Here is a 12,657-nt window from a genome sequence, read left to right as displayed (position 1 = left end):
AAACTTCCATTCTTTGTTCCAAGTTTCTTTGAATTATAGCACTGGATTTTCTTCGGGTCCAAGCCAAACATACACAAGCAGGTACGGTCTTGAAATCAGACGAGCAGTGGTAGACATACCTGCAGCCTAATACAACAGAATAAAGCAAGAAAGGGTTTGCTTGTCACTAAAAATAATGGTATACATTATTTTGTTTTATTGTGTTTAAAATCTGGTGTCAGCTACCATATAATGAACTAGGTAACAGCAGGTGTCTTCTGAAATAACCTGATAAGACATATTGAATTCTCTTCTGTATTCTAGAAAGAGAGTCGCATGGAAGGAGTACTTTGGCTCTTTGGCACTATGGAGTCATTTACCTGCGCAGGATGGCTTGTCAGAGGATTGTAAGAATTGCAGGCAGGCACTTTTCCCTTGGTAGAGCAATTGCTCATGCAGAATTTAACTTGTCTCTATGGCTTCCAAGATGCTTCTGAAGTGTGCTATTTAGAGGAGGAGGAAAAAAAAAGTTGTTTTCAAGCAAGAGGTATAAAAAAAGAAAGGGAAAAGTGATGTATGTTTTATTCCATCTGATCTTATTTTAAAGCAGCAGTGTTTAAAGAGGTGTGTCCTCGCTGCTCACTACTTATCATCTTAGGTGGCAAAGGGCAAATTTGTGTCATCTGGCAGCTCCATCACTCACCTGCTGTGGAAGTTTGGATGAGGTACTTACTTAACTTCTCTGTTGTCTCAGCTTCTTCATCTGTAAAACAGGGGACAATAAAATACTTATTTCTAAGGAATAAATGAGTTGACACATGTAAAACTTAGGACAGTGCCTGACACGTAGTCTTTTGTGTGCTAAATGCTATTTGTGTGGTCAAAAGGTTATTTTGGGAGCTCTGAACAAAACTTGTTTTTCCTGTTTCTTTTGCATCCTGATTCAGAGTGTGACAAAGATTCCTATTAAAAATGTGAGCATCCAGAATTTACTGAAACATTTATCATACACTGAGAAGATCACCTGCACCAACTTTTCATCACCCACTGATTGAAGCTCCGACTCCTTAGGGCCTGGTTGTAGTATTCACATGTCTTAATGTGGCCCTTACCTTTTCCATCCATTATCTCCCTGCTCACCCCAACCACTTCCCTTAAGATATATGCAATGCAGACTGCTTATCATTCCTCAAACACATCTGAGCATTTTGACCTCTGTTCCTTCTACCTAGAATGACTTTCCTCCCCAAATCTTGCCTTTTCTTTAAGGTTAAATGTATATGTTATTTCCTATGAAAGACTGTCCTCAATTCACCCAGGAAGAAAAAATAACTTTTCCCTCCAGATTTTGGCATCATTTTCTCATGCCTTCTAAATAGCTCACTTATTTGTGTATCTGTCCCACTTCCACCAATAAACCATTTGCCTCCAAAAACTGAAACTGAAGCAACTGACAACATCCTTGCCTGCAACAGACACTTGATAAATGTTTCATGAATCAATGACTCCAAACACAGAAACATGGATTTGACAAAAAGTCTCCATTCCTAATACAAGAAATATAGACATCTCCCAATAATTATTTAGGGAATATTTATTGAGAAGCAAATATTGCTGGGATGTGGGGTTGGTACAAGAAATAGAAAGATTAAAATCTGATGTGGAGGGCTTTGTGACATTTGCCTCCTCCTCTTGAAGACTATATTTAAATGGACAAGTGATAGTTTGGTAAGCCTTAGCGTGTGCCATAGATATAAATAACCGTACCTGAAATGCATCTGGGCAGGCTTCACAGGACAGGTAGCACTTGGATTGACTCCTGAATGAGTTTTCCAGGTGAAGTGATTTAGAATGGCATCCAAGTGGAGGAAAAGAATGATCAAAGCTTGGTAGTCCAAGAGTTGGAGGCAAGCAGGAATATAATCAATGTGGGAACAGGTGTTGAACAGGAAGAGGCTTTGCAATGCCTCATCACCTTCTCAGGCAGTTGAGTGCATGGATGCATTGGTGGCTTAGCTTGAGTTACAGGAAAAGTGGGCTTGAAGACAGGCTGACCAGAATCTGGCCAACCAACCAAAAGATTGCTGTGAAAACTCTGGCCTAAAATGATGGGGGTCCAAGTTAAGGATAATAACAAAATAGTTAATACAGATATGAAGCAAGTCTAGTTCAAGTTCACATAGCTGACAAATTGCAGAACTCTTGCCCCTATTCTGCAACTGCATTTATTTGGTTAACTTTGGCCAGGTTCTCAGGGTTGCTGGGCAGATGAAGACAAGGAGAGAGATGCACAGAGACATTAAGTGCAACCAGAGAAAAACCCAAGGAAGATAATCAATGAGAGACGCCAGGTAATAACTATGGTGTCATGCTAATAAATCTGTAATACACAAAGCCTTGAAATGACATATGAGAAAAAATTAGAAAATTATCCCATCTTGTGCTAGAAGAAAGAGCATTCTAAATAGATAAAATGTAAAGAATGAATAAAAGCAAGATGAAAGTGACTTTATTGATTAGCAAGTCACTGTGCTATACTCTTCAGATATGTAATCTAATTTAATCCATTCGATATTATCTAAAATAAGTGTTTGTATCCTTGTTACTTCAAGAAGATTAAGTTGATTGCCCAAGAACCCATAGCTGGTGGTAGCAGATATGGTTTGTGAGCCCAGGAATGGCTGCCTTCAAATCCCATGTAATTTTCCTTTCAATAGGACCATTCGGACAGAAGAATAAGCAGGGACACTAGTTGTTCCCTGAGTGTCACAGGTGAGAAGATGCTTTTTAGAATATTTTCTCTTTTAATAGTAAGCTCTGTTGAAGGGTTCAGTGACCAAAGTCACCTGCTTCCAAAACATTGGTCTTACAGATATAACATTTCACAAATGATTCCAGAACCAAGAATACATATCCTCCATCCACCCTACACTGTAGAAAACCTGGCATAATCCTAGTGTTATCCTACCAGATGAGAAATTGAGGCTGTCCCAGTAATCTCCCCTTATTCTGACCTCATTATTTCCTGTTACAGATGGTCCTCTTGGTGGAAGTCCAACTGGATGTCCTTCCGGTTCTAGGCCAGATGTCCCACATGTGGGGGGTATAAACGGCCGCATTGTGTTCAGTGAATTATGGCTGCCCTCCCGGATCCTGATGAACTAGGCAGATCAGAAAGCAGCTTCCCATGGCATCTAGTAAATCAGAGCACAAAATATCAGCCTGCTGCATGTATCGTTCACATCCCAAGTCAGTCTTAAAAGCCCAGGTAAACAGTCCAATAAATTTAAGAAAATTGCAGTTGCTCATAAATTATAAACACTTCAGCTCTCTGTACATTTTTCTATCAGCATATAAAGCCATAAAACTGATTATTTTGTAAACTATAATATGGTAATAGAGAAGTTACAAAATGTCTTTAAACTTCCAAGTTAACTGATAGGGAATGGTTACTGAAAATCATCATATATTCATACACTCTTAAAAAATTTATGTAAAAAATTAACACTGCCTTCTACTTAAAAAAAAATACCGTTAATTTTTATGTTTGTATTGTCTGCTTTTTCATAAAAAATTCTATGGTATCTATAGGATATCAGTGAAAGAAAAGAATTGTCCTTCCTTTTTATTTGAATCTTCAGGAAAAGCATAGAGAAATATATGTGATATTTACACAATCACATGCCCAAAGACCAGCATTATTCAGCAAATACTTTTGGAGCACCTATTATATGCTAGACTCTGGGGATTCAAAGTTATCAAGGTATAACACCTACTCTGAATGAAGACAAAACTTAGAAAGGAAAAAGAGATAACCAATCAGGTAGTTTTATACAGTGAAACCAGTGCATCAAACATAAATAGACAACTAGATAGGTGGATGGGTGGGTGGATAGACAGACAGATACTAGATGGTGTTATGGACTGAATTGTGTGCCCCTAGAATTCATATGTTGAATCCCCATCCCCAAAATGTGACTATATTTGGAGATAGGGCCTTTAAGAAGTCAATTAAGGTTAAATAAGATCATAATGGTAGGGCCCTAATCAGTTAAGACTGGTATCCTTATAAGAAGAGGGAGAGATACCAGAGAGCTAGCTGTCTCTCTCTCTCTCTCCCTCTCTCTCTCTCTGTCTCTCTCAGAGCACACAAAGACCATGTAAGGACACAATGAGAAGGTCATTAGCTGCAAGCCAGGAAGAAAGCCCTCACCAGAAACCTATCCTGCTGGCACCTTGACCTTAGATTTCTGCCCTCCATAACTATGAGAGAATGAATGCCTATTGTTTAAGCCACCCAGTGTGTGGCTCTCTTGGTATCTGCTATCTATCTGTGGATATCTGTGACATCTTGCTATGGCAGCTCAAGCACACTAAGACAGGTGTATATATATATGGATAGATAGTAATATGGAATCAGAGGATGGGTTATCTAAACCTCTAACTGGGTGATAAGGAAGTCTTCAAAAGGAGATTCAAGAATTTTTCCTCTTAGATTTGCTTATTTTAAGTTATAAATGTAATACATACTTATTTTAAGTTTACAACAATGTAGAAGGCATATAAAATTTAAAAACATGAAAGTGCTCTGCTTGAGTCCAACTCTTCAAAGGCAGGCACTATTAAAGAGCTCAGCATGAAGATCTTCGGAGACCACTTTAAGGGAGCTAATTTGCAACAGTGAGAGGGCATTCCCTAGGGGGTACCTAGAAGGTAGAGCAGGTAGAGCAAAGGGAAGGGTATGTGCAAAAGTGAGAGGTATAAGCAGAGAGGAATGTGCAGAACCTCTCATTTAGGCAACTGCAAGTAGTTTGGGTGTAAAGTCAGTGTGCATCAGGCCATAAATTACATGTGAAAGGGTAGCCACCACATTGTGAATGTATTGTATAGAAGTGGGCTAACAATAGGAGCACACAGTTCCTTAAAAAAGGAAAAACAAACAAAAAAAGAAAAACAGAAAAACAGTTCGTGAACATAGGAAAAGATCCTCAACTTCAATCAAAATTAGAGAAATAAGTTAAAACTGTACTGAGATAACAGTCCTTATCTTTCTGATTGGCAAAAATCCAAAAGTTTTACATAACATTTTTTTTTTTTTTTTTGCGGTACGCGGGCCTCTCACTGTTGTGGCCTCTCCCATTGCGGAGCGCAGGCTCCAGACGCGCAGGCTTAGCGACCATGGCTCACGGGCTTAGCCGCTCCGCGGAATGTGGGATCTTCCCGGACCAGGGCACGAACCCATGTCCCCTGCATTGGCAGCTGGACTCTCAACCACTGCGCCACCAGGGAAGCCCCATAACACTTTCTTGATGAGGCTGTGTGAATACATCACTCTTACACATTGCTGTTGAGAAAGGTAAATGGCACAACCTTATAGAGGGGAATTTGATAGTATCTAGCAAAATTATAGACAGTTACCCTTTGACCTAGTATTCCCACTTCTGGGAATATATTACAGAGATACACTGGTAAAATATGAAAATATATATAAACAAGGAATCCAATGCATTTTTTGTAAAGGTAAAATACTGGAAATAACCTAAATGTCTGCCAATAAATGACTAGTTGAATATACTGGTCCATCCCTGTAATGGAGCACTATGCAGCTGTAAAAAAGGAAAAGGGATGATTTTATATAATGCTATGATGTGATCACCAGGGTATACCAACAAGTGGGAAAAAAGCAAAATGAAAAAAAGAACATATAGTGAGATACAATTTACCCCAAAAGGGAGTTCAGAATATCTAGAGTGTACATATGTGCTTACATTAAAAATGAAAGAATAAACAAATTTAAATGGCTACCAATTAGTGAGACTGGGGAAGAATTTGAAGAAGACAGGAATAGAAGCTAAACTCTTCTGAATATAACTTTTGTAAACTTGACTTTGGAAATATTTGACTATGCAAATATTTGAAATTTATGAAAAATAAAAAATGTATAAAAATAAATTAACAAAAAGCAATTTATAAAATTTGGAAGAAAAATGAAATGAAAGACCTTAACTGTATAAAATGTGGTTGTTATAACCACACAAAACGGAACTATCCCAAACCACTTTAAGACCAGTCATTTGACCATACATCATAATAGCATTTACCCAAGAAAAAAGGAAATGCAGAAGCAAACAAAACAAATAAACAAACAGAAAACTTCACACTCTTTTTTTTTTTTTTTTTTTTTTTTGCGGTGTGTGGGCCTCTCACTGCTGTGGCCTCTCCCGTTGCAGAGCACAGGCTCCAGACGCGCAGGCTCAGTGGCCATGGCTCACGGGCCTAGCTGCTCCGCGGCATGTGGGATGTGGGATCTTCCCGGACCGGGGCACAAACCCGCGTCGCCTGCATCGGCAGGCGGACTCTCAACCACTGCGCCACCAGGGAAGCCCCACACTCTTTTTAATGATCCTTTGATAATGGAGCTGATGGTGGATCTGATAGTGTTATTCTGGGCCTGTGACACGTATATTGGGGAATTAAGTAAATGAATAATTATACGGGTGCATCTGACCACTGTGATTTTTGGCAGGAGAGAAAAAACACGTGGAAAGACTGATGAGGTTAAGTAAAAACCATATTAAATTGGGTGTGTTAGTATTAAACTGCTACAAATTTTTCCTTGTAAATATATGCACATTGTAGAACTATGCGCTGAAACAAGACTAATAAAAAAAAAAGTAAAGTTTCCAATAAAACTTTATTTACAAAAACAAAATTAAGTCCAAGGCCATAGGTTATTGTCCCTGATAAAGCTGAATTGATTTACTCACTCTTCCAGAGCACCCTTCATGCTACTCCCTCCATTTCTGCAGGTCCATGCCCTACTCAGGATTCATTCCAAAGGCTACTCCTTTAAACATCTTCCCTAAACATCTTAGTAAAGAATTCCTTCAGTGCCTATAACATGGTGCCTAACAGTCTTACTAGCCTGTTTTTTTTAGTTGTGTACCTGATTGTTTCTCTAATTTAAGGGCAAGGATGCCTCTGTTTGCCTCATAACTTCTGGTTTTCTGGCTTTGCTTATTCAACAAATATTTTGGCATAAATGTAGAGTGCACATGCAATGGGCATCTATGGCTTATGCCCAACAGCATCCATTCACTGTTCCACTAAAGGTCCAGTCCTTCCCTCACTCAGTCCTTACGCTGCACATAGAATGGAGCCCACTCAGGAATTCAGGGGTGTACCTCCAACTCCATCTTGGACAATCACAGCACTACCTTCTACCCACCTACAGTGATTGATTCAGAGATGAACATGTGATCAATGAGTCAATATGACAGACTCTTGCTGGAACTGCTGACCCACTGTCATTTCTTCATTTCCACCTACTTTAGACATGGGATGATTAAGGCCAAAAATCTCCAGTTATTCTATGAGCACAAGGAGTCTGAGGTTAAAGCCAACTTGAAATAAAAGGAGTAAATTGGTTAGAAAGACTGATTCCTGGAGAAATCATTTTAGCCTTCTGTACCAAGAACTTTAAGCAGTCTGTGGCCTCCAGACATGCCCCTGGCCCACAGCCTTCTCTTCGATATGAGGCAATAAATTCCCTTTTATCCTAAACCAGTTTGGGTTAGGTTTATATTATCTGCTACTAAAAAAAAAAACAACCCTGTTATTAACGTATGTTATCAATAAAGTTCAGAGGAATCAGTGAAATAATGACCCCACTATAAGGCATAGTAATCAGTGTCTAAAAATTAACTCTCCTTTCCTATAACCAAAGATCACCCAAAAAGAGAATGCGACATATGATGCAACTTTTCAACATTTACTTCAGATCATTTCAAAACCATAGGAACTTTGAGAAATGGGGGAAAGGGAAGAGATGGCATTTTATAGCTCATTTCAGAGGCCAACAATAGGTATGACATTTATCTTCCATAACAAAGTATCTTGGGTGAAAATCATTACGCATCGCTCTAGAAGTTCTCTCTTGGAGAATATGACACTTGTTTTAAGGTTTAAAAAAAATCAGCAAAGTGAGGGGAGCAAGCCAAAATCTTCACTGAATAGAACCCAGGCAGTGACAAAATGTGGGTAAACAGAGAAGAGCAGCTTCTTTTAGTTGGTCTCTGAGCCACAGATTACATGGAACAAAACTGCTTTTCAAAATGTTTTCAGCTGGATGAAAAATGATGTTTTCTCTCTTTCATTTGAGGATTTTTCATATCTAAGAAATGGCCTCACCATAAAAATCACTGTTGAAATGAAAGAGTGAATATCAGCCTGACCATGAGACAATAGGTCTAGTTAAAAAGTTATTTATCAACATAAATGATCTTGCGTATCTGACACGTTTTTATGCAGAAAGGGATAGAGTAATAGATCCATGCTTTTCTAATGCAATGCCCTGTAACTAATTATTTTTTGAAAAACAATTTTGCATTCCTAACAATTTTATGAGGAAGCTAATGATTCAAATGGCTATTCAAAAAACAAAAAAGAAGAAGAAGAAGAGAGAGACTGACTTCATGTGGTTAATGGTTTCTCATGGCTAATGAAAGAACACGACTCCTCCAGTTTTAGGGAGTGTTGCTCTCTGAGTGATGATAGGTACTAAAGATGTTTACAACTTTATCCAATGACTTGTATGTGAATCTTCTAAGGTGGATTTCCATGCATGTTGCATTATTTTGTTGCATATGCATACGCATATATTGTATTATGACTTCTTTAAACATTAAGAATGCTGAAAGAGGAATATCCAAATAGATTGCTGTTTTTATTGAATCGGTGCTGGTAATCTCTTAACTTCTAGTTATTTCTCTTTGCTCTTTTAATATCTTATAACTTGTTGAACATAACTTTGAAGCAGAAAATATAGCAATGGAAATAAACGATACTGGGTTTTCTCCCTAGAGAGGTTCTTCTTAAGTGGAGCGAATTAAGTGGAGCAAAGACTGGAGACATTTTTGTTGTCACAATTGACGAGGCTGGGGTGGGGGGCAGGGGGGCGTGTACTGACATCTAGTGGGTAGAGGCAGGGATGCTGTTAAACATCGTAAATGCGTAGGACAGACCCTAACAGGTAACTATCTAATTTAAAAAGTCAATAGTCACAAAGCACCAAGCTGATCTCTCTGTGCTATGCAGCTGCTTCCCACTAGCTAACTACCTTACTTTTGGTAGTGTATATATGTCCATGGAGGGAGGGAGACGCAAGCGGGAAGAGATATGGGAATATATGTATATATATAACTGATTCATTTTGTTGTGAAGCTGAAACTAACATACCATTGTAAAGCAATTATACTCCAATAAAGATGTTAAAAAAAATAAAAATAAAATAAAAAAAAGTCAATAGTGCTGGCCATCTATTCCCCAAAAGGAGAATTTAAAGACTCAACTAAATGAAAAATTTTGGTTTCCTTCTCTCACTTACATCCAGACCAATTCTTTATTCTTTATGAAACATTAGCAATCTGATAATGCCTGTGAGAATGTATGACATCCCACCAGCAGCCAGACAATTTTTTTCCAGCCTCTCAACTAATGTGCTGCCCTCTTACTGCTTTCTGGTTGTCTCTTTAACTGAAATCATGTTATTGAAGAAGTTTCTAGCCATGTTCATGTCATCAGCTTCAGATGAACTCTTTCAGCATCTGGATGGGCATTTAGGTAATATGGGAGATGCAGGAGAATCTAATAAGGTTTCTTTCCACCTCCTAAGGTACTGGGAAGATGAATTCATGAGTTGGAACATAGAATACAAAATTTAAAAGACCACAATTTAGAATTGGATTCACAGCTTTAAACCAGTATTGTCTGCATTATAAAGGTGATTAAATGGGAAAAAGAGGGGTAATTTCCCACTTGTTTCTAAAGTATATAGGTTCTATCTGAAGAAAAAAAAGATTCTTTTATGGAATCTAATAACAAAATGGCAGTCACTTTAAGACCTAAAATATGATTTCAGTGCTTGGCTCAGAGAGTTGGTAAATGTGCCATTTTACGTTGGCTGACACCTCTGTGCAGAGTTCCAGAAGAGTCACATTCAGTCACATTCAGCCACAGCTTTGGCAGAATGCTATCACCCAGAGACCTTTTTATAAGACCAAAATTGATCAGTGCAATGTGAAACCCACCACATTATTGGATCACGTAGGTGAACCCAGTGGTCTGGAGCTTTATGAGGTAAAACCTACTTCCAAGTTTAAATACCTGCCACCCTGAGATGAATGGAAAAATAAAAACTAGCTTCTTCCAGACTTAGAATAATCCATTCTTATTGGATAAGAAATTGCAGGTAAATTACCCTGTTCTCAGAATAGGGTACTTATAAGGTTTTGTCTGTATAACGAATTAAGGAAATTAATTATCTAACATCACTGGTATTGTGGATATCTTCGGATATTCTCTTTCTGGAAGACTATACTCATATTTCAAGAGTCAGTGGATAAGAAGGGACATCAGTGGTTAGTATATGCTATTATTTGGAAAGGAAACACCTTTTTGTTTCATTTCAAAGATTTCAGGAGCCTAGATTATACACACTACCATTGAAATAAAAATGTAAAATATTAATAATTAGCTCTGAGGTGAGTTAGCTGACCTTAGTTAGTAGATCATTTAAAATACTATGGCTCCTTTTCAGAGGGATTGAAAACATTTTTTCTAATACCCTATTTTGCATCATTTAGGTTGGTTCTGAAGAACAGTTTCCTGTGACACGTAAATCTATTATCGTCTGAGAATTATAATTTTAATTCTTCATAAAAATGTAAAGAGACATGAAAAGTGTTTGAGAGAAAGAGAGTATTAACATGAGAAATCAACCTGAGAAGCAACTCGTTTGAACCATGGTATGATATTTGATTCCTAAAACTTCTCTAAACATAATTTCCATCATTTAATGACTCAGGTAAAACAGAAATATCATTCCACTTGGAACTTTTTCTTGTTATAAAATATAATGATAGTTTTGAACAGTACTATGTGGTATAAACTCTTTTAAGCCTGTTCTAGAAAATGAAGAGAATCTTTCTTAATTAGACATTTCTAAGAAGAATGGTATTTCTTGGAAATTACATTTCCTACTAAAGCCTGTATTTTCCCTCTCCTTCTTCTGCAAACTTGATTCTAATTATCATCATTTAAATTTTTCTCATTCACTTATTAAAAACCTTGTATTTAGTGCTTCTTATATGCAAGACCCTCTACCAGACATAACTGAGAATATGGCAGCTCCTTTGCCTCTTTTTATCTTGAGATTATAGCAACAGTAGGAGAAGAAATTTAAAAAGAGAGCAAAGTGAAAAGAAAATAATAAAGTTTCATGAAGGAGTCTATTTCATGCTGGTGTGGACAAACTATCTTGAGTCCCTGCGGTGTAAAATCCTATATACAAATGAAAGTGAAATGAAAAATTTCATTTATTTATGTCTGCGAAAATTTGATTAGTATTTGAAATATTAAAATAATGCAATGCATATGGGAAGCAATTTTGAGTAGTAGCAGCAACATATGCTTGAAATGCATACTTACTTATAACCCACTGCAAACATTATGAATAGGCCATATTTCTGTACAGAAATAAAATATCTGAATAAAATATAAGGAAAAACCTAAATGAAAAGAATAAGATAGAAAAGAAAGAAAAGCAAATGAGGAAAGTCATTATGCCAAGGATGAAACAGCAATTTGTATTTTGTTATCTGAATTTTTAAAATATTATTTCTATTTAAATATTCCTATCGATCTTCTATCAATCTGAAGACTTCTATTAATCTGAAAAGTCATGAAATTTAAAAATCTTTACAACTGGAAAGTCTTCAAGTTTAATCTTGTCCAAATTTCTTGTTATTTCATATGAAGAATTGAGCCTGGAATTTAGTTAATTCTGTCTTTTTCCACCATCAGAGCTTGAAGTAACTCAACTGAATTCAGAACTGGACTTTTTTTTTTCCCCAGATGAGATCTGAGATTTAGGATTCACATGTGAAAAGTAAGATACAAAAGCAATCTACAATCTACTGGTGCTGAGGACAAAGCAGTGACAGAATCTGATGCATTGGGCAACGGAGGCTATTTCTTTTATTTTAATCACAAGTTGACATTAATATGAAAGGTAAAGGGTTGGATTTTTGTCTATATGTATGTATTTATAAATGCTCTAGGCACTGGTATCCTAACTTGAATAATTGTTGAGTACTTTTCTGGGGTTGGGAGTTTGATGTGGTTGAATGGAAATTCACTGAGATAAAACTGTGTTACAATGATTGTCAGGGGAGGCCCCTTTTGCCATTATACAAATGAGCCAAACACTAGAAAATAGCTCCAGTACATCTGCTTATAATGGTGTTTGGCATTTGAAACAAGATTATTTGGATCATCTGTGATATCTTAACAATGATCCAGTCCCCAGCTTGTTAATAATTCAAGCCTTTCAGTATAGAAATATTAAACTTGTTGTTTGTGCAGAAATAAATAATATGTAAGCTTTATTTTTACTCTGAAATGAACATTGTAAATAATTTTACATGAAGTTCTTTTTTTTCCAGTCATACACTCTGAATTTCCTGGGTACAGCAAGTAAAGAGACTTTACTAGGATGCATGATCTACTGCAAAGTCAACAGTTTTTGTTTGGTTATAAAACATAACTATTAGAGATTGAGATGAAGAAACAGGAACCTTTACCTGATCAAAGAGTTAACACCATTTAAACAAAAACAAC

Source organism: Lagenorhynchus albirostris, chromosome 1, assembly GCF_949774975.1.
Source record: "Lagenorhynchus albirostris chromosome 1, mLagAlb1.1, whole genome shotgun sequence".
In the NCBI taxonomy this organism is placed as follows: domain Eukaryota; kingdom Metazoa; phylum Chordata; class Mammalia; order Artiodactyla; family Delphinidae; genus Lagenorhynchus; species Lagenorhynchus albirostris.
This window is presented reverse-complemented; position numbering follows the sequence as displayed.